Source organism: Eleutherodactylus coqui, chromosome 9 (assembly GCF_035609145.1).
Source record: "Eleutherodactylus coqui strain aEleCoq1 chromosome 9, aEleCoq1.hap1, whole genome shotgun sequence".
In the NCBI taxonomy this organism is placed as follows: Eukaryota; Metazoa; Chordata; class Amphibia; order Anura; family Eleutherodactylidae; genus Eleutherodactylus; species Eleutherodactylus coqui.
The window spans coordinates 11,222,451-11,249,121 of record NC_089845.1 but is presented as its reverse complement, the minus strand read 5'-3'; the positions used below and the strand labels follow the sequence as shown (position 1 = coordinate 11,249,121).

General features: G+C 48.6%; 1 long non-coding RNA gene across 1 annotated transcript in view; it reads left to right on the top strand.

The window, feature by feature from the left end:
• Nucleotides 1-3,920, top strand: part of LOC136578927 (uncharacterized) — a 168,684-nt gene extending 164,764 nt beyond the window's left edge. Inside the window, exon 3 of the long non-coding RNA XR_010786689.1 lies at nucleotides 3,884-3,920. This is a non-coding gene — a long non-coding RNA (uncharacterized lncRNA). The remainder of the gene's footprint in view (nucleotides 1-3,883) is intronic.
• Nucleotides 3,921-26,671: the final 22,751 nt, after the last annotated feature.

Below are 26,671 nucleotides of genomic sequence, written 5' to 3'. Positions count from 1 at the left end.
AAATGTATTTCTCATCTTACAAAAAATGGAATAGACAGTGATTAAAAATGTATTTGGATCACCAAATGGTACCAATAAAAAGTACAATTAGTCCCACAAAAAAACCTCAAACACCACTGCTGATGGGAACAAAACAATGTCAGTAGTCTTTGAATGCAATAATGAAAAAAAAAATTCTTTAGAAAAAGGTTAGAAAAGTAGGGAGATATTTAAAAAAAAATTATATTAATTTGACATTGATGTAATCATACTGACCTCCAGAATTAATTTAATATATTTATATAAAGAACACCTTTTAAAATAAAAAGTAAAATAAACACCAGAATTGCAGATTTTGTTACTATTTTCTCTGGAAAAAGCACAATCAAAGGTCATCAAAATGTTAGATGTTTCCAAAATGGGAAAATGAAGACCAGATCCCATTCCTCAAAAACTAGCTCTCATAGAGCTCTGTTGATGGAAAAATAAAAATATTACGGCTCTTGGAATGTGGTGGCACTGTGAGGGAAACTATAAGATTTCCTGTCCTCCATTTAATGTCTTGTAAGATGCTTTCATTACAGCTATTCACTGTCTTTCTTTAGCTCATATTACTATCCTGTTATAAGAATACAAGGCTGTCTTAAAGGCCATTTTACAAAAGTCTCATGAGAAATAGTTCTAATTGGCCTGAGAGAAGTCCTGCCTCTAACTAAGACGTCATTGTGCTTGTTCAGTTTTTAATAACCAATAATAGTAAATGAAGTGTAATAACTTATAATTATTACAAGTGAGGCGTGTTCTAGTCTCATTTCATATATCTCTGCACTTTGGAATAAACCAGATGACTTCCAATCCCATCCAATGTGTGTGTGATTTGTAAGCTTCCTCGATGCTCAAGCATTAACCCCTTAATGAGGCGGTCTTTTTTTTTTCCATTTTAGTTTTAAAAAATTGTAACTCCTTTATTTATCCATCGACGTAGCTGTATGGGGGCTTTTTGTGGGACAAGTTGTATTTTTCAATGGCACTATTTAATGTACCATATAATGTACTGAAAACGTTTAAAAAATTCTAAGTGGAGTTAAACTGAGGTGTTCAAACAGGGGCTGGACAGACATCTGTCATGGATGATTTAGTAAATCCTGCACTGAGCAGAGGGTTGGACCAGATGACCCAGGAGGTCCCTTCCAACTCTACCATTCTATGATTCTAAAATGAAAAAAAAACCCACAAAATTCTGCCATCTTTCATTGCGTCTTGTTTCTGCGGCCCACAAACTGCAACAACAATGACATGATAACTTTATTCTATGTGTCAGTATGATAACTACAATACCAAACTTCAGGCTCTTACTGACTTGCGTATTTTTAATGCTGCGATATTGCTGCATTTTTTTAACACGATTGTCAATGGGACTTTCTAATGTTAAAAACGCATCACAAGTTGGTGCTTTGCAATTTTTGTGCGATGCGTTTTTAACAATAGAAAGTCCCATTGAAAATTGCGTTAAAAAAACATACAGTAGCAATTGAATAATTCTGAGAGAAAAAGGTAAAAAAAAGTTTGCTGTGTGATCAAAATCGTGCACCATGGTTTAATAAGTACTAAATCTATGTTATATGGTTTGTTTACAAACTGTTAAGTAAACTTGTTTTCTTTGGGTTCCATGTATGGATGTGAAGCCAGACTGCAAAAAAAAGCTGATAGAAGAAGGATTGATGCATGCTAGCTGGGATGCTGGCAAAAGCTGCTGCGTATGCCCTGGACAGCAAGAGTAACAAACAGAGAAGTTGTGAATTGTATAAGACCCGATATATCACAAGAAGGGAAGATGTCTCAGACTCGTGTATTTTGGCCATGTCATGCAAGCAGAGTCACTAGAAAAATCTATAATGCTTGGACAGATCATTGGCAAAAGAAAACCTGGCTGCCAAAGGACATGTTGGCTTGATATCGTCTAAGCTGATGCTGGCATGGATATCACACAACTGAAAGAAGCAGTGCAAAACCTAAACACATGGAGGGAGCTCGCCTTTAGGGTTGCCGAGGGTCATAAACGACTAAACGGCTAACAACAACATTCACAAAGAAAATGGAAATGTCACATGAGATACAGGGGGATAAAATGAATCACTCGCTAAATATCACATGCCTAACGCAGGAGGAAGTGCCAAGCTGGTTAAAAAAGATTAAAATTGTCAAATGGCCAGACCCAGATGGAATACACCCAAGGGTTCTAAGGGAAATGAGTGACATGATAGACCCCTATTTCTTATATTTAGAGACTCTATTGAGACCGGGGTTGTACCACTGGATTAGTGTATTGCCAATGTGTTTCCAATATACAAAAAAGGATCAAGAAGAGAGCCTGGTAACTATAGACCAGTAAGTCTCACTTCAATAATTGGAAAAATATGGGTTCATGAGGAGTCAATTATGTCAGACCAATTTGATCTGCTTCTACGATAAAGCATTTTCTAGGCTGGACCTGGGAGAGTCTATTGATCTTGTATAGCTGGATTTTTCTAAAGCATTTGTCACCATGCCACATATTAGGTTAATATTTAATATGAGACCTCTCGATCTAGGCAACAACATGTGTAGCTGGGTAAAGAACTGGCTCGGAGATAGAAAGCAGAGGGTGGTGATAAATGGTTAATACTCTGATTGGGCCATCGGGTTCAGTATTAGGTCCCTTTCTGTTCAATATATTTATCAATGACCTGATAGAGGGTCTACACAGTAAAATATCAATATTTGCAGACAATATGAAATTAAGGTTATGCTCATGGGCAGAAGAAACGGACGTCACCAATATACACTAAATGGGGTGCTGCTAGGGAAAAGTGATATGGAAAAATACCTGGGGGCTCTAGTTGACCGTAGACTTAACTGGAGCGATCGAAGCTAGTCAGCGGCCGCAAAGCAAATAAAGGATCGTCTCCTCTGCCTCCCCACCAAGCTCGACTCCTTAATGTTATACCTGAGCCATAAGCTAACCCATCAATCCAAGGAGGTAATGTGTGGTATAGTGTCTTCTGTTTGACTTATCACAGGGTTCAACACTGCTGAGACCCAGGCTTGTACAAGGCTGCATGGTATGCGCCCATGTATTGCTGCAAGCAGCAAGACTTAAGTTCATATTATGCTTTATAGAGAGTAAGCCACTATCAAAGGTTTAACAATAAGAATTTATTAAAATCAAATGATAATTGAGCATAGTGGTGAATAATTGTCCTACGTTTGTAAACTATTGGATCTATATACAAAGGATAGTATCTGTATACAAATTATAATAGCTATATACAAAACATAAAGGTTGCAAATGTCACATCACAAAGTATAAAGATAGCAAGTTACATTATTACCTAAAAGGTTACAGATCGCATATTACCATCACCAATGGTTCCCGCACTTCTAGGGGTTCAACCGATGACATCCTTCATTCTGTCTCTGAAGCTTCCGTTCTACTACTCCTCTAACTTGAGAAGATAGGACCTTTTTATATTCTAATACAGCTGACCAAGTCCTCATTCCAACAGGTTACTATATGGCTGCATACCAAAGCCTTTAAAACCAAAAGGTACCAGCACACTCCTGTGTGAAGTGGACATCAAATAGTTGCATATGGTCATAAATATTGACTCTACTGTTGTCTGAATACAAACCTAATTACACCTCTTCCTAGACCAGGATGTAATCTTAAATGTCCACCATGTGGAGTTCTCCCTTGTGTCCAAGTCAATAGCATGTACACATCAAAAGAGGGGACATCTCTACTGATTTGCATATAGAGCTGGTTTAGCCACCTACTCAGTATATACTAGTCAAAGGCTCAAAATTGTAATTAAAAAGGCTGAATGAAATCTAAATAATCATACATTTAGTATTTTCCTAACAGCCCACCACACCCAGGCCAATGGGCAAAGTACCTCCTCACTGTTACTTCAATGCCAGACTATCTTTTCAGTGACTGCAGATTGACTACATACAGCTATCAAAGGTAGGTGTTTTGGAGTTTGTTGGTTTGCATAGACCGCTTCTCACATTAGCTAGAGGTGTGGCTTGTAAAATAAAATAAATAAAAATGCCAACTCCAAAACCACGGCCAAAAGATTGTCAAAGGAAATAATTTGTACATATATGGTGAACCAGAAGTCATAGAAAATAACAGAGGTACACATTTTATTAGCCCTCTACTCAGTCAGACCTGTGCATAATCGTAAGACTGAGTTGTTTGGTAGGGCCCCTGTAAAAGGTCTATACTTTCTTCAGTCCCAGCATGAGTATTTCACTTCCAACGTGAGTGCTTTATGTCAGGAGTTAACTGTCACTCCTAAATGTGTATTTTCCTCAATTTCAGATCCAGACTCAAAAGAGGAGTCGCATAGGTTTGCTTTCAGGTGACTGAATTGTCCTCAGAAGGACATATCGGAAAAGGTTTGGAACTGAGATTTGATGGCCCATACCAGATCCAGTTGACAACTGCCACTTCTCGCTCTTGAACTAAAAAAAGACTCTTGCCACTGTTATGTGCTGCCATACAAATATGGACTCAATAATGTGCTGAAAGATGACTGGGACAATAAGTTTGTTAACAATCATAAAGTACTTGTTGTAGCATTTGATGATGTAGAAAAACTAAATTGTTCAATGTGTAATTAGGCCCCTACAGTGTCCTCTAGACCTTTTGTGGATATACCCTTCATTGTGCAGGAGATAAGAACATGATTTAATAAAATTCTTGCTACAAAAACACCAGAGCACAACTGTCCCAGTAATGGTTGGAGCGTGGCTCGGTGGCCCCTGGTTGGTTTTTAATTTCTCATGAACTGGGGATCATCATGCCATTTCATTTGCCCACTATAGACAAAATGTGCATGTGTGGAAGTCACAAATAATGTGGTGTCTCTTTTTGCGAATCACAACCCCTATGGGGATTGCAATAAGTTACCTAATAAATGTGCACAATGCGTGGGGAAACATAAATGGTAAGATGGTAGAAAATCGGACCAGAACATAGGATGTCTTGCTGTTTAGATGACAAGTTGTCTGAAGTCCTAGATCATATGGTAGTAGCCATGCCAATTTTTTGTTACCGCATGATGGTCTGTCATAAATGGTAAGCCCTGAACACACACTCTTCAAGAGAGCTGCAGATAATTGGCTCAATGTGAGAACAGGTCGTGTCTATGGGCATGGTTAACAGGTTGTTTTATTTGCCCATTCATACCACAAATGAGGGAATTAATTAGAAAAAGCTACAGACTGTCTAGATTATCAACTTTTCACACTATGTGGGGCTGGCTAATCAAACTAAATGCAATTGAAGCTTTATTGATTATTACTAACCAACACACAATAGTGCTAGATTACTTTACAGCTACCCAAGAGTGGCATATGACAGTTCGTTTTGTACTTTGTCACACTTATAATAATAATAATCTATATTTGTATAGCGCTAACATATTCCGCAGCGCTTACATAGACAGGGGAAATACAGAAAGACAAAAGTACAAAAATTACAGAACCACGGTTACATAGTAATTATTACGGCACTCTGACCCCCCCCCCCCCCCCCCCGAGCGCCAGGTGGGGTGCCCTGAACTTACCGCACCCCACTGTCCCTGCCTACTTGCCTCGACCTGGCTAACCCCAGGCGGACAACTGGACGGCAGTCCCTACCCTGGCTAGGAACCTGGCGACTGCACTAGATGTACCTAACTAACGGGGGACAGAGTACCGACAAGGAAAGGCAGATGGAGTGCCCAAACAGAAAATACTGAGCACAAGGCAAAGCTGGAAAAGGAAGCTGACGAGCAAACTAGGGTACTGGCTGAGAAAAACTGCAGACAGGACTAACTAGGAGCTGACAGAACCAATAACTGGCGGTGAGCTCAGGTCACCGCCAGCCTTATGACCACAGGACTCCACCCAGGGGCGAAGGGGGAAGAGCCAACTCCCCCACTACTGCACAAGAGAGGTGGAGGCGTGCGGCCGACACCCTACGGGCGGACACGCCCACACCGCCGCCCACCAGCCGCCCCCCGTCGCCGGGGAGGCCCTGACGTCAGAGCTCCAGGACGCTGGAGCCGAAGCCAGGGCGGCGCATGCTGACCGGGGGACCCCGCACCGCCCTACACGGTAACATTACCCCCCCTCTGACGGGGGACCTCCGGGCCCCCGGAAACCTGACCAGGCTTATCCGGAAAACGACGGTGAAAACGCCGTACCAACACAGGAGTGGGAACTTCCAGTGCAGCCACCCAGGAATGGTCTTCAGGACCAAAACCCTTCCAAGCCACCAGATATTGCAAGGTCCCCCATCGCAGACGAGAATCCAGGATTTCCTGAACCTCATACTCGACCTCGCCCGGCACCAGGGTGGGGGGCGGGGGACCGGAGGTGGTCCTCACCGAAGAGACAAAGGGTTTCAACAAGGACTTGTGGAAAACCCTATGCACTTTCCACGTGGCTGGAAACTCAAGTTCATAAGCGAGCGGGTTAATTACACGCGTGATGGTAAAAGGGCCTACAAAGCGCAGCCCCAGCTTTAAGGACGGGACCTTCAATCTTAGGTTCCTGGATGACAGATACACCTTCTGACCCACCCTGTAAAGTTCAGAAACTGAGAGGCTTCTCCCACTGCGCAACTGCATGCGAGACCCCACTACCTCCAGATTCTTTTGTATTTCCTTCCATACCCCCTGCAGCACATCAGTGGCGACATCAGCTGCAGAACAGGCAGACGGGGTAGGAAGAGAAGTAAGGGAATGGAGATGTTGGCCATAAACGCACAAAAACGGAGAAACCCCAGTGGAAGAACTGGTACGGTTGTTCAGCGCAAACTCAGCCAACGGCAGAAATTCAACCCACCGATGAGCCTTCTCGCTAGCAAATAGCCTTAAATATTGCACCAAATCCTGGTTCTTCCGCTCAGTTTGACCATTAGTCTGCGGGTGGAATGCTGAAGAGAATGAAAGCGAAGTCCAAAGGTTTCTGCAGAAGGCCCGCCAAAACTGCGCCACGAACTGAACCCCGCGATCGGAAACAATGTTCTCAGGAACTCCATGGAGGCGAACAATTTCTTTAACGAAGACCTGGGCAAATTCAATCGCCGAAGGAAGTTTCTCTAATGCCACGAAATGGGCCATCTTAGAGAAACGGTCCACCACCACCAGAACGGTGGTGAACCCTTGTGACTCTGGCAAGTCAGTGACAAAATCTACCGAAAGGTGCAACCAGGGGCGCGACGGCACAGGCAACGGTCTCAGAGGACCCTCGGGACGCCGCCGGCGATTCTTGCCGTGAGCGCAAATAGAGCACCCCCTTACGAAGTCACATATCTGACGAGACATGCCAGGCCACCAGTAGAGCCTGGAGCAGAGATCCAGGGTCCCTTGCACTCCCGGATGACCCGCGAAAACTGACGAGTGGGACTCTTCAATAACCGTGAGGCGTAATGATTCTGGCACAAACTATCTACCCTCCGGAACCCCCAGTGAGGCGTCCTGCTGAGCACTCTGAAGGCGGGGAATGAGACCAGAGTCCACAGCCGCAACCACAACCCCAGGTTCCAGGATATTTTCAGGAGGCAGCGACTCACATTCTGGCAACCCAAAACTCCGCGAGAGAGCATCAGCCTTGACATTCTTAGTCCCCGGGAGATATGTCACTACAAGGTTAAATCTAGAAAAAAACAATGCCCACCTGGCCTGACGTGCGGTGAGTCGCTTAGCGTTGGCGAGGTATACTAGGTTCTTATGATCAGTGTACACCGTGACGGGATGTCTAGCGCCCTCAAGATGGTGACGCCACTCTTCTAAGGACCACTTGATGGCCAATAGCTCTCGATTGCCTATATCGTAATTCCACTTTGCCGAACTGAACTTTCGTGAGAAAAAAGCACATGGACTGTAGCCAGCTCTCCCGCTAACCACCTGGGACAACACAGAGCCAGCCCCCACCTCAGATGCATCAACCTCCACGAAGAAGGGGCGTAGCGGGTCAGGTTGGACGAGCACTGGGGCGGCCGAGAACGCCCTTTTGAGACGATCGAACGCCTCCAGGACCTCAGGTGACCATCTTACCAAGTCAGCCCCCTTCCTGATAAGGTCGGTCAACGGTTGAGCGATGACCGAGTAGTTTCTAATGAACTTGCGATAGAAATTCACAAAACCTAAGAACCGTTGGAGTGCTTTCAGATTACCTGGTCGGACCCACTGGGAGATAGCTGCCACCTTATCCGACTCCATTTGCACGGAAGTCGGAGAAATTACGTACCCTAGAAAGGACATTTGTTGAGTGCCAAACAGACATTTTTCCAATTTGACAAACGGCTGGTACTCACGTAACCGGGTTAGTACCAATCTAAGGTGCTGCACATGAGAGTCCCAGTCAGGAGAATATACCAGGATGTCGTCGAGGTAGATGACTAAAAACACCCCCAGGACGTCGTGAAAGACCGCATTCATAAACCCCTGGAAGACCGCAGGGGCATTACAAAGGCCAAATGGCATCACAAGACATTCAAAGTGTCCCAACGGGGTATTGAATGCCGTCTTCCACTCATCCCCCTCGCAGATACGGATCAAATTATAAGCCCCTCTTAAATCTAGTTTAGAAAACCAGTGGGCTCCCACCACCTGATTCAGGAGGTCAGGAATCAGAGGCAGAGATCACTGGTTCTTGACTGTGATCTGATTCAAGGCCTGATAATCTACACAAGGCCTCAATGTCCCATCCTTCTTCTCGACAAAGAAGAGACCCCCCCCAGCAGGGGAACGGGATGGCCTAATATGATGTTTGGCCAGGGACTCCGTAATATAGACCTTGAGAGCTTCGTGCTACCGCCTGGATAAATTAAAAATGGCTCCCTTAGGGATGGGCTTATTTGGAATAAGGTCTATCCCACAATCCCACTCTCTGTGAGGAGGCAGGGTCTCTGACAGGCTTTTAGAAAACACATCCTGGAAGTCAGACAAGTATTACAGAATGAGCGCGGTATCTACTGAGCAGAGAGGAAGGGGAGCAAGATGACTATGGCAGGATGGTCCCCAATGAGTCAGTTCCCGGGTGGTCCAATTGAATTGGGGGTTGTGCAACGCCAACCACGGCATCCCTAGTACCATGTCTACCGACATTTTCTCCATCACCAGGAATGATAGTTCTTCCGAGTGGAGAATCCCCACCGTGAACTGTAACACTGGGGTCTTCCATCGTACCAGGCCTGTAGCAAGAGGGCTAACATCAATGCTAGTAAAACGAATTGGCGTCTTCAGCGCCACCAATTCAGCCATCAGGGGTCTAACGAAACACAGGTTTATCAGGTTAGCGGCCACTCCGGAATCAATAAACGCCTGCCCTGGTTGGGAAAAATTCCGGAATCTAACCTGACAAGGTGCCAGAAGCTTAGGAAGTACCTGAAGTCCTAGACGATCCTCCCTACAATCGCCTAGGACTCTGAGTTTTCCGCCGGTTCTGACTGCGAGAGCTGAAGCCTCAGGGAGCAGGTTATCACCCGATGTCCAGCTTTCCCGCAGCAGAGGCAGAGATGATGCAACAATCGAATCCGGCGTCGCTCTTTGGGGTCCAGCGGGTCCACCTCCATGGGCTCGGGAACCGAGACTGGTAAGGAAGAAGAGGGAACAGGACAACCGACCTCCCTGACTCTACGGGCCTGTCTATCTTGCTTCCTAGACCTCAGCCTCCTATCTGCCTTCACCGCTAGCTCCATAGCCTCCTTTAAGGACCCGGGAACGGGATGGGAAATCAACAGGTCTTTTACCGCGTCCGAGAGGCCCTGCAGAAAAAATGTCTTTCAGAGCGCTATCTTTCCATGCCGTATCACCCGCATAGCGTCTGAAGTTGGAACAATAATCCTCCACACAAAGCGACCCCTGCTGTAACGCCAACAGCTGAGAAACCGCCAACCCCGCTCGGTCCGGTTCATCGAAGATACCACCGAGTTCCTGAAAAAAAGAGTCCACAGACTGCAGGCAGGGGGAACCCTCAGGAATGGAAAAAGCCCCGCAGCAGGGACATTATAAGCCCGACCCTCTGGGCCTCCGACCCGAAGGAACGGGGGCGCATCCAAAAAAACAAGCGGCAAGCTTGTTGGAAAACAAAAAATTTGTTCCTCTATCCGGAAAACACCAAGGGAAGAGGGCACTTGGGGTCTGGACTGGTCGAGGCGTCCGGACCCTGCGACAACCCGCACTGCTCCTGGGCTGCCATACGAGCGGATAAATCCTGGACCACCGGCACCAGGGCTTGCAGCTGGTTCGCGAGGGAGCTGATCGCCTCCATAGAAAACAGTTTTAAGGCCCAGTTATTATGTTACGGCACTCTGACCCCCCCCCCCCCCCCGCCCCCCGAGCACCAGGTGGGGTGCCCTGAACTTACCGCACCCCACTGTCCCTGCCTACTTGCCTCGACCTGGCTAACCCCAGGCGGACAACTGGACGGCGGTCCCTACCCTGGCTAGGGACCTGGCAACTGCACTAGATGTACCTAACTAACAGGGGACAGAGTACCGACAAGGAAAGGCAGATGGAGTGACCAAACAGAAAATACTGAGCACAAGGCAAAGCTGGAAAAGGAAGCTGACGAGCTAACTAGGGTACTGGCTGAGAAGAACTGCAGACAGGACTAACTAGGAGCTGACAGAACCAATAACTGGCGGTGAGCTCAGGTCACCACCAGCCTTATGACCACAGGACTCCACCCAGGGGCGGAGGGGGGAAGAGCCAACTCCCCCACTACTGCACAAGAGAGGTGGAGGCGTGCGGCCGACACCCTACAGCGGACACGCCCATACCACCGCCCACCGGCCGCCCCCCGTTGCCGGGGAGGCCATGACGTCAGAGCTCCAGGACGCTGGAGCCGAAGCCGGGGCGGCGCGCGCTGACCGTGGGACCCCGCGCCGCCCTGCACGGTAACAGTAATCAGTTGATGGAAACAGTAGGGGTGAGGGCCCTGCTATAAGGAGCTTACATACTACAAGTAATGGGGTGATACAGAAGGTAAAGGGGCTGGAGATGTGCACGGTAATGCGGGGCGGAGAGTGAGAGATGCTATACACATAAACAATGGTCAGACATTTGGTGTTGTGATTGCAGAAATGGTATGACTGCAGGAGCGGTTTATGATGGCTAGCAGGAATTGCAGTCAATAGGTCAGAGAGCATGTTATCAGGTGGAGTACAGAGGGGTTTGTTTAGGGTATGCGATATGCCTCCCTGAAGAGATGCATTTTTAGAGCATGCCTGAAACTCTGCAAGTCCTGGATTGCCCGGGTAGCCTTTGGTAGTGCGTTCCAGAGGACTGGTGCTGCTCTGGAGAAGTCTTGGAGGCGGGAATAAGAAGTTCAAATTAAAGGGGAGCTCAGTCTGGTTTCGTTAGCAGAGCGGAGAGCGCGGGCTGGGTGATGGATTGAGATGAGGGAGGCAATATAGGGGGGCGCTGCGCTGTGGAGGGCTTTGTGGATGAAGGTAGTAAGTTTAAATTGAATTCTGTATTTAACGGGCAGCCAGTGCAGTGACCAGCACAGGGCAGAGGCGTCCGAGTAGTGGACTTAGTTATTCTTATGCATCAAATACCTGACCACAATTAAAAGCAAAACGGGAACCCTGCCAGCTAGATGAAACCTGTGAGGGACCTCCCACACTGTTGAGTAATACTGAAGTAATAGCTCTGGGAGCATCAATAGTGGGGGTCTGGGGACTAGCAATGACAAATGGCAGGGTAATATATGGTATAGCATTGTAATATGGCAAGAGTTCTTAACACTACCTCACAAGCTCTTGACTTATTACTGTGGGATGTGCAAGGTACTTGGAAAGCTCTTCTACAGAACAGAGCTACAATTGATGATATTTAGGGATGAGCGAGTATACTCGCTAAGGCACTACTTGCTCGAGTAATGTGCCTTAGCCGAGTATCTCCCTGCTCGTCCCTACAGATTCGGGGGCCGCCGCAGCTGACAGGTGAGTTGCGGCGGGGAGCAGGGGAGAGCGGGCGGGAGAGAGGGAGAGAGAGATCTCCCCTCCGTTCCTCCCTGCTCTCCCCCGCAGCTCCTCGCCCCGCGCCGGCCCCCGAATCTTTCGGGACGAGCAGGGAGATACTCGGCTAAGGCACATTACTCGAGCGAGTAGTGCCTTAGCGAGTATACTCGCTCAACTCTAATGATATTCAATCATGGATGTGAGAAATTTGAAAGTATGTGTTGTTTCAACATAACTGATAATTCAGAATTTATTCATAAAAATATTCAAAAAGTTAATACAGACCCTCGGGCAAAATAAGGACCAGGGATCGTTTGATTGGTGTTTCTGGTTCAGTGCATCTTGGCTTTGTCTACTTTTCGGTATTCTTTGTGGTGTAATGGTAAGTTGAATACTCTTTTACTGTTGCATTCACTGCATACCTAACCTAAGGGTTTTTACTAGAGATGAGCGAGCACCAAAATGCTCGGGTGCTCGTTACTCGAGTCGAACTTTCAGTGATGCTCGAGAGTTCGTTTCGAGTAACGAACCCCATTGAAGTCAATGGGTGACTCGAGCATTTTTGTATATCGCCGATGCTCGCTAAGGTTTTCATTTGTGAAAATCTGCAAAACACAAGAAAGTGATGGAAACGACACAGAAACGAATAGGGCAGGCGAGGAGCTACATTTTGGGCTGCATCTCAAGTTCCCAGGTCCCACTATTAAGCCACAATAGCGGCAAGAGTGAGAACCCCCCCCCCCCCCACTGTCAGCGTAAAGATCGTTCTCCTCTGCCACAGCTGTAACAGCTGTGGAAGAGAAGAACAATGTTAGCCCATTGAATTCAATGGAGCCGGCAATACAGCCGACTCCATTGAAAGCAATGGGGTGCCGGCGATCGCGGGATGAATTGTCGGGAAGGGGTTAAATATATAAGCCCTTCCCTGCAATTCATCTAGAAATGTGTAAAAATAAAAAATATATATATACACTCACCTGGTCCCGGCAGAACGATGTTAGCCCATTGAATTCAATGGAGCCGGCAATACAGCCGACTCCATTGAAAGCAATGGGCTGCCAGCGATCGCGGGATGAATTGTTGGGAAGGGGTTAAATATATAAACCCTTCCCTGCAATTCATACAGAAATGTGTAAAAATAAAAAATATATACATTCTCACCTGGTCCCGGCAGACGGAGTTCAGCGCGGCAGGCTGCAGTTCTCCTGAACTGCTCTGAACAGCTGCGAGTAGTATTCAGTAGCCGGGGATTTAAAATCCCCGCCTGCTGAATGAGATGCCTCTGATTGGTCACAGCCTGACCAATCAGAGGCATCCCTCACTCACACCCATTCATGAATTCATGAATGGGTGAGTGAGGGCTGCCTCTGATTGGCTCAGCGCAGGGACAATCAGAGGCAGCCCTAACTCACCCATTCATGAATTCATGAATGGGTGTGAGTGAGGGATGCCTCTGATTGGTCAGGCTGTGACCAATCAGAGGCATCTCATTCAGCAGGCGGAGATTTTAAATCCCCGGCTGCTGAATACTACTCACAGCTGTTCAGAGCAGTTTAGGAGAACTGCAGCCTGCGGCGCTGAACTCCGTCTGCCGGGACCAGGTGAGAATGTATATATTTTTTATTTTTACACATTTCTGGATGAATTGCAGGGAAGGGCTTATATATTTAACCCCTTCCCGACAATTCATCCCGCGATCGCCGGCAGCCCATTGTTTTCAATGGAGTCGGCTGTATTGCCGGCTCCATTGAATTCAATGGGCTAACATCGTTCTGCCGGGACCAGGTGAGTATATATATATTTTTTATTTTTACACATTTCTAGATGAATTGCAGGGAAGGGCTTATATATTTAAGCTCTTCCCGACAATTGATCCCGCAATCGCTGGCAGCCCATTGCTTTCAATAGAGCCGGCTGTATTGCCGGCTCCATTGAATTCAATGGTCAGTGCTCGTTTAATTGAGACGAGTACCGCGTGGTGCTCGTCTCGAGTAACGAGCATCTCGAGCACCCTAATACTCGAACGAGCATCAAGCTCGGACGAGTATGCTCGCTCATCTCTAGTTTTTACACAATAATTGGTTAACAGGTCAGCAAATACACAAATTCACAACTTATGTAATTAAAAAAAATCCAACCCAGACATAACTAAATAGTTGCACCATCTTTCCTTATGCTACATGTATTCTAGTACACAGAACACATGCGTTTTATACCCTCAGACCCAGGGTTCGAATAGAGCCCTTAGGGACAGGCTGGGGCCACCTTACATGGGTGTAATCAGAGGACCATACAGAGTTTTTAGGAACTTCTATGTTCCTAGACGTTAGGTGAAGCAACATGTTCCTTAGTGGTTAGATCATACTAACTGTGGGCGCTATGTAGCATGAGAAAGCAGTTGCAAAAGGGGGATTTGTGAGGGAATCTATAAGATTTCCTGTCCTCCATTTTATGTCTTGTAAACTGCTCTCATTACAGCTATTCACTGTCTTTCTTTAACTCATATTACTGTCCTCTTATAAGAATACAAGGCCATCTTCAAGGTCATTTTACAAAAGTCTCATGAGAAATAGTTCCAATCGGCCTGAGAGAGTTTCTGCCTCTAACTAAGACTAGAGATGAGCGAGGGCACTCGTCCGAGCTTGATGCTCGTTCGAGTATTAGGGTGTTCGAGATGCTCGTTACTCGAGACAAGCACCACGTGGCACTCGACTCCATTACATTTCCTTCCCTGAGAAATTTGCGCCCTTTTCTGGCCAATAGAAACACAGGGAAGGCATTACAACTTCCTCCTGTGACGTTGCAGCCCTATCCCACTCCCCTGCAGTGAGTGGCTGGTGAGATCAAGTGACCCCCGAGTATTTAAATCAGCCCCGCCCGTGGATCGCCACAGACACACACTAAGAGAGATGAGGGACAGTGCTGCTGATGCTGCTGCTGCTATAGGGACAGTGTTAGCGTCTTCAAGAACCCCAACGATCCTTCTTAGGGCCACAGCTCACCTAGTGCACTACTGTTGTGGGTACTGGGAGCAGTTTGCCTTTTTTTGGTATATTGTGGCAGTTTTTTTTTTGGTATATCGGGTGTGCAGCCCCATTACAGCTATAGCGTTTTCAGGCTGCAGTCTGTACTAAGTAGTATAGGGGAAGTATTGGTGAGGCAGGGACAGTGGTAGTGTGGAATCCTGTCTACCTGTGCATTTAACTCCATGGTTTCTGGGAGTTGTAGTACCTCAGCATTGCACTGCAAGACCTCAGTTCAGCCTTCAGTGTCATTTTTTGCTGGGGGCAGTTAGTATAACGTAAGCGCTCTCTGCCTCCAAGTGCACATTTAAAAAGCACTAATATTTTTGTCCACTCTGTGTTACCAGACAGCTGCCGGCGCAGTGTACGGTGCCAGACAGCCATAGAGGGAGAGTTCAATACACGCTCCATTGCCTGCATTGCATTGGAAAAAAACTAATTTTAAAAAAGGACTTCTTTTTTACGGCAGCTTGTAACCCAGTGCACATTACTGCGTGGCCTGTGGGACTTGAGGTGAATCTCAACTGCATAGTGCACTGCAAGGCCTCAGTTCAGCCTTCAGTGTCATTTTTTGCTGGGGGCAGTTAGTGTAACGTAAGCGCTCTCTGCCTCCAAGTGCACGTTTAAAAAGCACCAATATTTTTCTCCACTCTGTGTTACCAGACAGCTGCCGGCGCAGTGTACGGTGCAAGACAGCAATAGAGGGAGAGTCCAATACACGCTCCATTGCCTGCATTGCATTGGAAAAAAACTAATTTTAAAAAAGGACTTCTGTTTTACGTCTGCTTGTATCCCAGTGCACATTACTGCGTGGCCTGTGGGACTTGAGGTGAATCTCAACTGCATAGTGCACTGCTAGTCTTGCTTGCATCCTTCCTTATAATTAATCTCTGGCTTCATTTAGCGTTATATTACCGCTGGCAGCCAGCAACTGCGAGGCAATAATTCACAAACATTTTTACACCGCTCTGTCTCTGCTCTATTCTTAATCCAGCATACTGAGGGGTAGGGATAGGGGCAGAGGACGTGGACGCGGTCGAGGACGCGAAGTCCCAAGTGAGGGTGTGGGCATAGGACGAGTTCCTGATCCAGATGAATCGCAGCCGGCTGCTGCGGGAGTAGGAGAGAGGACAGTTTCTGGGATTCGGAGGAAGAGCCGCTGGACGATGAGGTGACTGACCCCACCTGGTGTGATAAGCCAACTGAGGACCGGTCTTCAGAGGGGGAGGCAATTGCAGCTGCAGGACAAGTTGGAAGAGGCAGTGGGGTGGCCAGGGGTAGAGGCAGGGCACGAGCGGATAATCCACCAGCTGTTTCCCAAAGCACCCCCTTGCACCAAGCCACCGTGCAGAGGCCAAGGTGCTCTAAGGTGTGGCAGTTTTTCACGGAGATGCCGGACGACCAACGAACAGTGGTGTGCAACCTTTGTCACGCCAAGATCAGCCGGGGAGCGACCACCACCAGCATGCGCAGGCATATGATGGCCAAGCATTCCACAAGGTGGGACGAAGGCCGTTCACCGCCTCCAGCTTGCACCACTGCCTCTCCCCCTGTGCCCAAACCTGCCACTGAGATCCAACCTCCCTCTCAGGACACAGGCACGACCGTCTCCTGGCCTGGAACCACACCCTCACCTCCGCTGTCCTCGGCCCCATCCAGCAATGTCTCTCAATGCAGCGTCCAGCTGTCGCTAAGAGAATCGGAGCGAAAGCGAAAATATGCCACCATGCACCTGCACGCTCAAGCTTTAAATGTCCACATAGCCAAATTGATCAGCCTGGAGATGCTCCCCTACAGGCTGGTGGAAACTGAGGCGTTCCAAAACACGATGGCGGCGGCAGCCCCGCGTTACTCAGTCCCCAGTCGCCACTATTTTTCACAGTGTGCCGTCCCAGCCCTGCACGACCACGTCTCACGCAACATCGTACGCGCCCTCACCAAGTCGGTTACTGGCAAGGTCCACTTAACAACGGACACGTGGACAAGCACAGGCGGGCAAGGCCACTATATCTCCCTGACGGTACATTGGGTGAATTTAGTGGAGGCTGGGACCGAGTCAGAGCCTGGGACCGCTCATGTACTACCCACCCCCAGAATTGCGGGCCCCAAATCGGTGCTGGTATCTGCGGCGGTGTATGCCACCTCCACTAAACCTTTCTCCTACTCCTCCTCCTCCTACGCAACCTCTACCTCGCAATCAAGACTTGTCAGCAACAGCACGTCGCCAGCAGTCGGTGTCGCGCAGTGCGGCCACACAGCGGTGGGCAAGCGTCAGCAGGCCGTGCTGAAGCTACTCAGCTTAGGAGAGAAGAGGCACACGGCCCACGAACTGTTGCATGGTCTGACAGAGCAGACCGACCGCTGGCTTTCGCCGCTGAGCCTCCAACCGGGCATGGTCGTGTGTGACAACGGCCGTAACCTGGTGGCAGCTCTGCAGCTCAGCAGCCTAACGCACGTGCCATTCCTGGCCCACGTCTTTAATTTGGTGGTACAGCGGTTTCTGAAAGGCTACCCACACTTGTCAGAGCTCCTCGGCAAGGTGCGCCGGGTCAGCGCACATTTCCGCAAGTCCAACACGGACGCTGCCACCCTGCGCACCCTGCAACATCGGTTTAATCTGCCAGTGCACCGACTGCATTGCGACGTGCCCACACGGTGGAACTCTACGCTTCACATGTTGTCCCGGCTGTATGAGCAGCGTAGAGCTATAGTGGAATACCAACTCCAACATGGGCAGCGAAGTGGGAGTCAGCCTCCTCAATTCTTTACAGAGGAGTGGGCCTGGATGGCAGATATCTGCCAGGTCCTTGGAAACTTTGAGGAGTACACCCTGATGGTGAGCGGCGATGCTTCAATCATTAGGGTCACCATTCCCCTGCTATGCCTCTTGAGAAGTTCCCTGCAAAGCATATAGGCTGATGCTTTGCAGGCAGAAACGGAGGCGGGGGAAGACAGTATGTCGCTGGATAGTCAGAGCACCCTCATGTCTATATCTCAGCGCATGGAGGAGGAGGAGAAGGAGGGGGAGGAGGCTGAGGAGGAAGAGACAGCTGGGCCCACTGCAGAGGGTGCCCATGCAGCTTGCCTCTCATCCATTCAGCGTGTATGGCCTGAGGAGGAGGAGGAGGAGAAGGATACTCAAAGTGATCGTCCTAGTGAGGACAGCCATATGTTGCGTCCAGGTACCCTGGCACACATGGCTGACTTTATGTTAGCTTGCCTTTCTCGTGACCCTTGTGTTAGATGCATTCTGGCCACTACGGATTACTGGGTGTACACACTGCTTGGCCCACGGTATAAGGAGAACATTTCCACTCTCATTCCCGAAGAGGAAAGGGATTTGAGAGTGATGCAATACCACAGGGCCCAGGTGGACAAACTAATGGTAAACTCCCCATCTGACAGCGCTAGTAGAAGGCGCAGTTCCGAGGACCACGTAGAAGGGGAGGCGCGGAGATCAGGCAGCATGTTCAGCGCAGGCAGGGGAACACTCTCCAAGGCCTTTGCCAGCTTTATGGCTCCCCAGCAAGACTGTTTCACACCTCCCCAGTCCAGGCTGAGTCGAAGGGAGCACTGTAAGAAGATGGTGAGGGAGTACGCAGCCGATCGTACCACCGTCCTCCGTGACGCCTCTGCTCCGTACAACTACTGGGTGTCAAAGCTGGACACGTGGCCCAAACTCGCACTGTATGCCCTGGAGGTGTTGTCGTGCCCTGCGGCTAGTGTCTTGTCAGGGAGGGTGTTTAGTGCAGCTGGGGGAATCATCACGGACAAGCGTACCCGCCTGTCAACTAACAGCGCCGACAGGCTTACACTCATAAAGATGAACAAAGCCTGGATTTCCCCAGACTAGTCTTCTCCACCAGCGGACAGCAGCGCTACCTAAAGAACTTTGTCAATCTGTGTATGGTATTTGTCCTCCTCCTCCAGCTCCTCCTCCTGAAACCTCTCGTAATCACCGCGAATGGGCAATTTTTCTGTGGGACAAAAGGCTCATATAACTTTTCTAAATAATATTTATCTGTTTCAATTCTCATTAAAGCATTGAAACTTCCACCTGAACCAATTGTTTTTTAGACTGGGCTGCCTCCAGGCCTAGTTAAAAATTAAGCCACAGTACGCTAAGCGATTAATGGGTTTTACCTGCCCTCTGGGTTGGGCATGGGCAATTTGTGTGAGGTACATTTGTACTGGGATACATTTGTACTGTCGGTACAACAATTTTTCGGGCCCTCGCCTACAATGTAATCCAAGTAATTTTTATGGGCTTCGCCTGCACTCATGGTACTCCACTGTGTCTGGGGTTGGCCTACACATTTTCTACAGAAATGTAAATCTGTTCTGCCTACCTATACTTCTGCCACAGTAATGCTACAGGGGTCTGACTATACTTCAGCAACAGAAATGTTACTTCGGTCTGCCGATACTTCTGCTCCTGAAATATTACCTTGGTTGGTGTATACTGTTACTACTCTAATTTTACTAATACTGGGCTCTGCCCATAATGCTTCAATGGAAATGTTACTGGGGCAGGTCTATACTGCTTCTACGTTACTGTTGCTGCGGCCTATCTATATTTCTACTACTGAAATCGTACCAATACTACGCTCTCCCTACACTGCTGCCAGGGAAATGTGAATCTGCTGCTTTGTCTCTACTGCTTCTACGTTGCTGGGGCTGACTATACTCCTACTACTAAAATCTTACCAATACTACGCTCTCCCTACACTGCTGCCAGGGAAATGTGAATCTGCTGCTTTGTCCATACTGCTTCTAAGTTGCTGTTGCTGGGCCTGACTATACTCCTACTACTGAAATCTTACCAATACTATGCTCTCCCTACACTGCTGCCAGGGAAATGTGAATCTGCTGCTTTGCCCATACTGCTTCTATGTTACTGTTACTGGGGTCTGTCTATACTGATACTACTGAAATGTTACTGGGGTCTGTGTATACTGCTGCAAATGAAATGTTAGTGGGGTCTGTCCTCACTGCTGCCAATGAAATGTTACAGAGGTTTGTGCATATTCTTACCGCTGAAATGTTACTAATTCTCAGCTCTGCCTATACTGCTGCTACTACAATGTTACAGGGTAGTGGAAACGGAGGCTTCCCAAAGATATGATGGTGGCGAGGCTGCGCTACTAGGTTCCACAGGCGCGACAACTTTTCAGCGACGCGGTCACTGGGAAGGTGCATATAACCACGGACACTGGGACAGGACACGTACTGCCTCTAAAAATTTTCCGTCCTCCTCCTCCAACTATGAAAACATTGTTGGCCGAAGCCCACCTGCATTTGATCTGACGTTATCTCAGCTGTGCTGGGCCATGCAATGGGATTTATTTATGTACCGCCGGTGGCTTCCTGGGACCCACCCATGCTGTCGGTCCACACGGAGTTGTAACTGCATAAAGTTGTAACTTATAAAGAACCGCAGTCTGACTGAGGCATGTAGTGTGGGTCGAAGCCCACCTGCATTAAATCTGATGTTACCTCAGCTGTGCTGGGCACTGCAATGGGATACATTTATGTACCGCCGGTGGGTTCCAGGGAGCCACCCATGCTGTGGGTGCACACGGAATTCCCATTGCGGAGTTGTACCTGCTTGTGACTATTTATAAAAAATCCCGGTCTGACTGGGGCATGCAGTGTGGGCCGAAGCCCACCGGCATTTAATCAGACGTTAGCTCTGCTGTCCAGGGCACTGCAATGGGATATATTTATGTACCGCCGGTGGGTTCCAGGGAGCCACCCATGCTGTCGGTTCACATGGACTTCACAATAGGGAGTTGTACCTGCCTGTGTCTACTTATAAAAAACACCAGTCTGACTGGAGCATGCAGTGTGGGCCGAAGCCCACCGGCATTTAATCTGACGTTAGCTCTGCTGTCCAGGGCACTGCAATGGGATATATTTATGTACCGCCGGTGGGTTCCAGGGAGCCACCCATGCTGTGGGTGCACACGGAATTCCCATTGCGGAGTTGTACCTGCCTGTGACTATTTATAAAAAATCCCGGTCTGACTGGGGCATGCAGTGTGGGCCGAAGCCCACCTGTATTTAATCTGATGTTAGCTGTACTATCCGGGGCACTCTATTGGGACAAACTACAGGAGCAATACAGCGCTAATGAGACGTGCACCGCTACGCTAGCATTGGAGTCCGCTGTAGGCCCGCGATTGCTGAGGGTTTGTGCAGAGGCCTATGTCCTTGGTGCAGTGAAAGTTCGCTTCCTGCCTAGGATTGCTGAAGCTGTGGGCCGAGGCCTATGTCGTGGGCGTGGTGCAAGTCTGCCATGTTTGGCCGCTCAGATCAATTTTTTGTTCATGTCTTGGGCTTCCTAGGACCCCCCTATGTTGTTGGTGCAAACTTAGTTCCCATCGCGGTGTTTGACCTGTCTGGCACAAAGACACTGACTGACTTAGGTAGAGGGCAGAGCGCTGACGGCTTTCCCCTTGCAGTGTGGATTGAGCTATATGACACCTTGACAGAATGAGTACTGTGTGGCACATGGATTCCCCATTGCTATGCCCACGTTTGCAGCTCCTGACGGAGGTGGCACAGGATTGGATGTCTCATTGCTTCTGTACAGCATTGTGGGCTATCACCCCGCCCCTTTTAAAGAGGGTCGCTCCCTGGCCCTGCCAATCCTCTGCAGTGTGTGCCTCCGGTTCCTCCTCATGGCTGACGCACTTATAAATAGACATGAGGGTGGTGTGGCTGTGAGGCCAGCGTGTGGCATGAGGGCAGCTGAAGGCTGCGCAGGGACACTTTGGTGTGCGCTGTGGACACTGGGTCTTGCAGGAAGGGGGGGGGTGGAGCAGCATGTAACCCAGGAGAAGAGGCCGGGGTGTGTCCTGCAGGCAGTGCTTGTGCTTAGTTGGAGGTAGTGTGGTGCTTAGCTAAGGTGTGCCTTGCTAATGAGGGTTTGTCTGAAGTAAAAATTGGTGTGTGTGTGTGTGGGGGGGGGGGGGGGGCACTCTTGCCGCTATTGTGGTTGAATAGTGGGAGCTGGGAACCTGAAATGCAGCCCAGCATGTTGCCCCCCGCCTTCCCTATCCGTTTCTGTGTCGCTTCCAGCACTTTCTTGGGTTTTGCAGATTTTCACAAATGAAAACCTTAGCGAGCATCGGCGATATACAAAAATGCTCGAGTCGCCCATTGACTTCAATGGGGTTCGTTACTCGAAACGAACCCTCGAGCATCGCGGAAAGTTCGACTCAAGCAACGAGCACCCGAGCATTTTGGTGCTCGCTCATCTCTAACTAAGACGTCATTGTTCTTGTTGAGTTTTAATAACCAATGATAATAAATGAATTATAATAAATTATAATAATTACAAGAGAGGCACATTCTAGCCTTGTGGCAAATGTCTTTGTATAAAATATCTCTGGAATAAACCAGACGACTTCTAAACATCTGTAAGCTTCCTTGATGCTCAAGCATTAACTAACAAATTTGGATGCCTGAAAACATACCAATTAGCAAATAATTTCTCTAACAACACAAAAATAAAATTTTAAACAAAAGGTGTTTTACTTAAAGGGGTTGTCCCGCGCCGAAACGTTTTTTTTTTTTTTAACCCCCCCCCCGTTCGGCGCTAGACAACCCCGATGCAAGGGTTAACAATACAACCCGCACAGCGCTTACCTGAATCCCGGCTGTCCGGCGTCTTCATACTCACCTGCTGAAGATGGCCGCCGGGATCCTCTGTCTCCGTGGACCGCAGGGCTTCTGTGCGGTCCATTGCCGATTCCAGCCTCCTGATTGGCTGGAATCGGCACGTGACGGGGCGGAGCTACACGGAGTCGGCATTCTGCACGAGCGGCCCCATAGAAGACTGCAGAAGACCCGGACTGCGCAAGCGCGGCTAATTTGGCCATCGGAGGGCAAAAATTAGTCGGCTCCATGGGAACGAGGACGCTAGCAACGGAGCAGGTAAGTATAAAACTTTTTATAACTTCTGTATGGCTCATAATTAATGCACAATGTACATTACAAAGTGCATTAATATGGCCATACAGAAGTGTATAGACCCACTTGCTGCCGCGGGACAACCCCTTTAAGTGTCCAAAAATAGCAAAACATCAAAAACGTGTATTAAGTTTGCATTGCTGGAATAATACTGGCTCAGAAAATATTATTTATTCTGCATGCTGAACACCTTAAAAATAAAATTAAAAAAAACAATGAAGGAATTTATTTTTTCTTCCCAATCCTAGCCCGCAAAAAAATTAAATGTTATATAACACATTATATGTACCTAAAAATTATGACATTAAAAGATACATTTTCTCTCTCAAAAAACAAGCCTTCATATAAGGACATAAAAATTGAAATGTTATGGCTTTAGGAATGCAACAACCAAAATGTATTGCATGATTCATTACGGTTGCAATTATGCTCAGCATGGGTTTTTTATTCATTTTTTTAAACAAAAGAGAGAAAATTGCGCATAAGGCATTTTCTACGTGCTTTTAAACTTTTTTTCCTACATTTTTTTATGTCCCTGTAGTGGACTTGAACCTGCAATACTCTAATTGCTCTGATAATACACTGCAGTAACTGTGCACTGCAATGCATTATCGCTTATCACAGTAGTCATAGGCTATGGCAGACCAGAACACCATAGACTGATGAACAGTTGCCTAATAACTAGAGATGAGCGAGCACCAAAATGCTCGGGTGCTCGTTACTCGGGACGAAATTTTCGCGATGCTCGAGGGTTCATTTCGAGTAACGAACCCCATTGAAGTCAATGGGTGACTCGAGCATTTTTGTATATCGCTGATGCTCGCTAAGGTTTCAATTTGTGAAAATCTGGGCAATTCAAGAAAGTGATGGGAACGACACAGCAACGGATAGGGCAGGCGAGGGGCTACATGTTGGGCTGCATCTCAAGTTTCCAGGTTCCACTATTAAGCCACAATAGCGGCAAGAGTGCCCCCCCCAACAACTTTGACTTTTGAAAAGCCCTCATTAGCAATGCATACCTTAGCTAAGCACCACACTACCTCCAACAAAGCACAATCACTGCCTGCATGACACTCCGCTGCCACTTCTCCTGGGTTACATGCTGACCACCCCCCCCCCCCCGCGCGCGCGCGCGCGCATGACGCAGTGTCCACAGTGCACACCAAAGTGTCCCTGCGCAGCCTTCAGCTGCACTCATGCCACACCACCCTCATGTCTATTTATAAGTGCGTCTGCCATGAGGAGGAACCGCAGGCACACACTGCAGAGGGTTGGCACGGCTAGGCAGCGACCCTCTTTAAAAGGGGCGGGCGATAGCCCACAATGCTGTACAGAAGCAATGAGAAATATAATCCTGTGCCACCGCCATCAGGAGCTGCACACGTGGGCATAGCAATGGGGAACCTATGTGCCACACACTATTCATTCTGTCAATGTGTCTGCATGCCCCAGATTAAATGCAGGTGGGCTTCGGCCCACACTGCATGCCCCAGTCAGACTGGGGTTCTTTAGAAGTAGACACATGCAGCTACAACTCCCTGTGGACCCACAGCATGGGTGGGTGCCAGGAAGCCACCGGCGGTACATAAATATATCCCATTGCATTGCCCATCACAGCTGATGTAACGTCAGCTTTAATGCAGGTGGGCCAAAAATTAATTGGATTACACTGTAGGCGAGGGCCCCAAAAAATTGGTGTACCAACAGTACTAATGTACCTCAGAAAAATTGCCCATGCCCAACCAAGAGGGCAGGTGAAACCCATTAATCGCTTTGGTTAATGTGGCTTAATTGGTAACTAGGCCTGGAGGCAGCCCAGTTAAAATAAAAATAGGTTCAGGTGAAAGTTTCAACGCTTTAATGAGCATTGAAACCTGTAAAAATTGTTTACAAAAATTATATGACTGAGCCTTGTGGGCCTAAGAAAAATTGCCCGTTCAGCGTGATTACGTGAGGTTTCAGGAGGAGGAGCAGGAGGAGGAGGATGAATAGAATACACAGATTGATGAAGCAAAAATATCCCCGTTTTTGATGGTGATAGAGAACAATGCTTCCATCCGCGGGTGCAGCCTACGTATTACTTAGGTATCGCTGCTGTCCGCTGGTGGAGAAGAGAAGTCTGGGGAAATCCAGGCTTTGTTCATCTTGATGAGTGTAAGCCTGTCGGCACTGTCGGTTGACAGGCGGGTACGCTTATCCGTGATGATTCCCCCAGCCGCACTAAACACCCTCTCTGACAAGACGCTAGCCGCAGGACAAGCAAGCACCTCCAGGGCATAAAGCGCGAGTTCAGGCGCCGTGTCCAGCTTCGACACCCAGTAGTTGTAGGGGGCAGAGGCGTCACCGAGGACGGTCGTGCGATCGGCTACGTACTCCCTCACCATCCTTTAACAGTGCTCCCGCCAACTCAGCCTTGACTGGGGAGCGGAGACACAGTCTTGCTGGGGAGCCATAAAGCTGGCAAAGGCCTTGGAGAATGTTCCCCTGCCTGCGCTGTACATGCTGCCTGATCTCTGCGCCTCCCCTGCTACCTGGCCCTCGGAACTGCGCCTTTGGCCACTAGCGCTGTCGGATGGGAATTTTACCATCAGTTTGTCCGCCAGGGTCCTGTGGTATAGCATCACTCTCGAACCCCTTTCCTCTTCGGGTATGAGAGTGGAAAGGTTCTCCTTATACCGTGGGTCGAGCAGTGTGTACACCCAGTAATCCGTAGTGGCCAGAATGCGTGTAACGCGAGGGTCTCAAGAAAGGCATCCTAACATGAAGTCAGCCATGTGTGCCAGGGTACCTGTACGCAACACATGGCTGTCCTCACTCGGAAGATCACTTTCAGGATCCTCCTCCTCCTGCCATACACGCTGAAAGGATGACAGGCAAGCAGCATGGGTACCCTCAGCAGTGGGCTAAGCTATCTCTTCCCCCTCCTCCTCATGCTCCTCCCCCTCCTCCTCAACGCGCTGAGATATAGACATGAGGGTGCTCTGACTATCCAGCGACATACTGTCTTCCCCCGCCTCCGTTTCCAAGCGCAAAGCGTCTGCCTTTATGCTTTGCAGGGAACTTCTCAAGAGGCATGGTGACGCTAATGATTGCAGCATCCCCGCTCACCATCTGGGTAGACTCCTCAAAGTTTCCAAGGACCTGGCAGATGGCTGCCAACCAGGCCCACTCTTCTGTAAAGAATTGAGGAGGCTGACTCCCACTGCGCCGCCCACGTTGGAGTTGGTATTCCACTATAGCTCTGTGCTGCTCATAGAGTCTGGCCAACATGTGGAGCGTAGAGTTCCACCGTGTGGGCACGTCGCACAGCAGTCCGATTAAACCGATGTTGCAGGGTCCGCAGGGTGGCAGCGTCCGTCCTGGACTTGCGGAAATGTGCGCTGACCCGGCGCACCTTTCCGAGCAGGTATGACAAGTGTGGGTAGCTTTTCAGAAAGCGCTGAACCACCAAATTAAAGACATGGGCCAGGCATGGTATGTGCGTGAGGCTGCCGAGCTGCAGAGCCGCCACCAGGTTACAGCCGTTGTCACACACGACCATGCCCGGTTGGAGGCTCAGCGGCGTAAGCCAGCGGTCGGTCTGCTCTGTCAGACCCTGCAGCAGTTCGTGGGCCATATGCCTCTTCTCTCCTAAGCTGAGTAGTTTCAGCAAGGCCTGCTGACGCTTGCCCACCGCTGTGCTGCC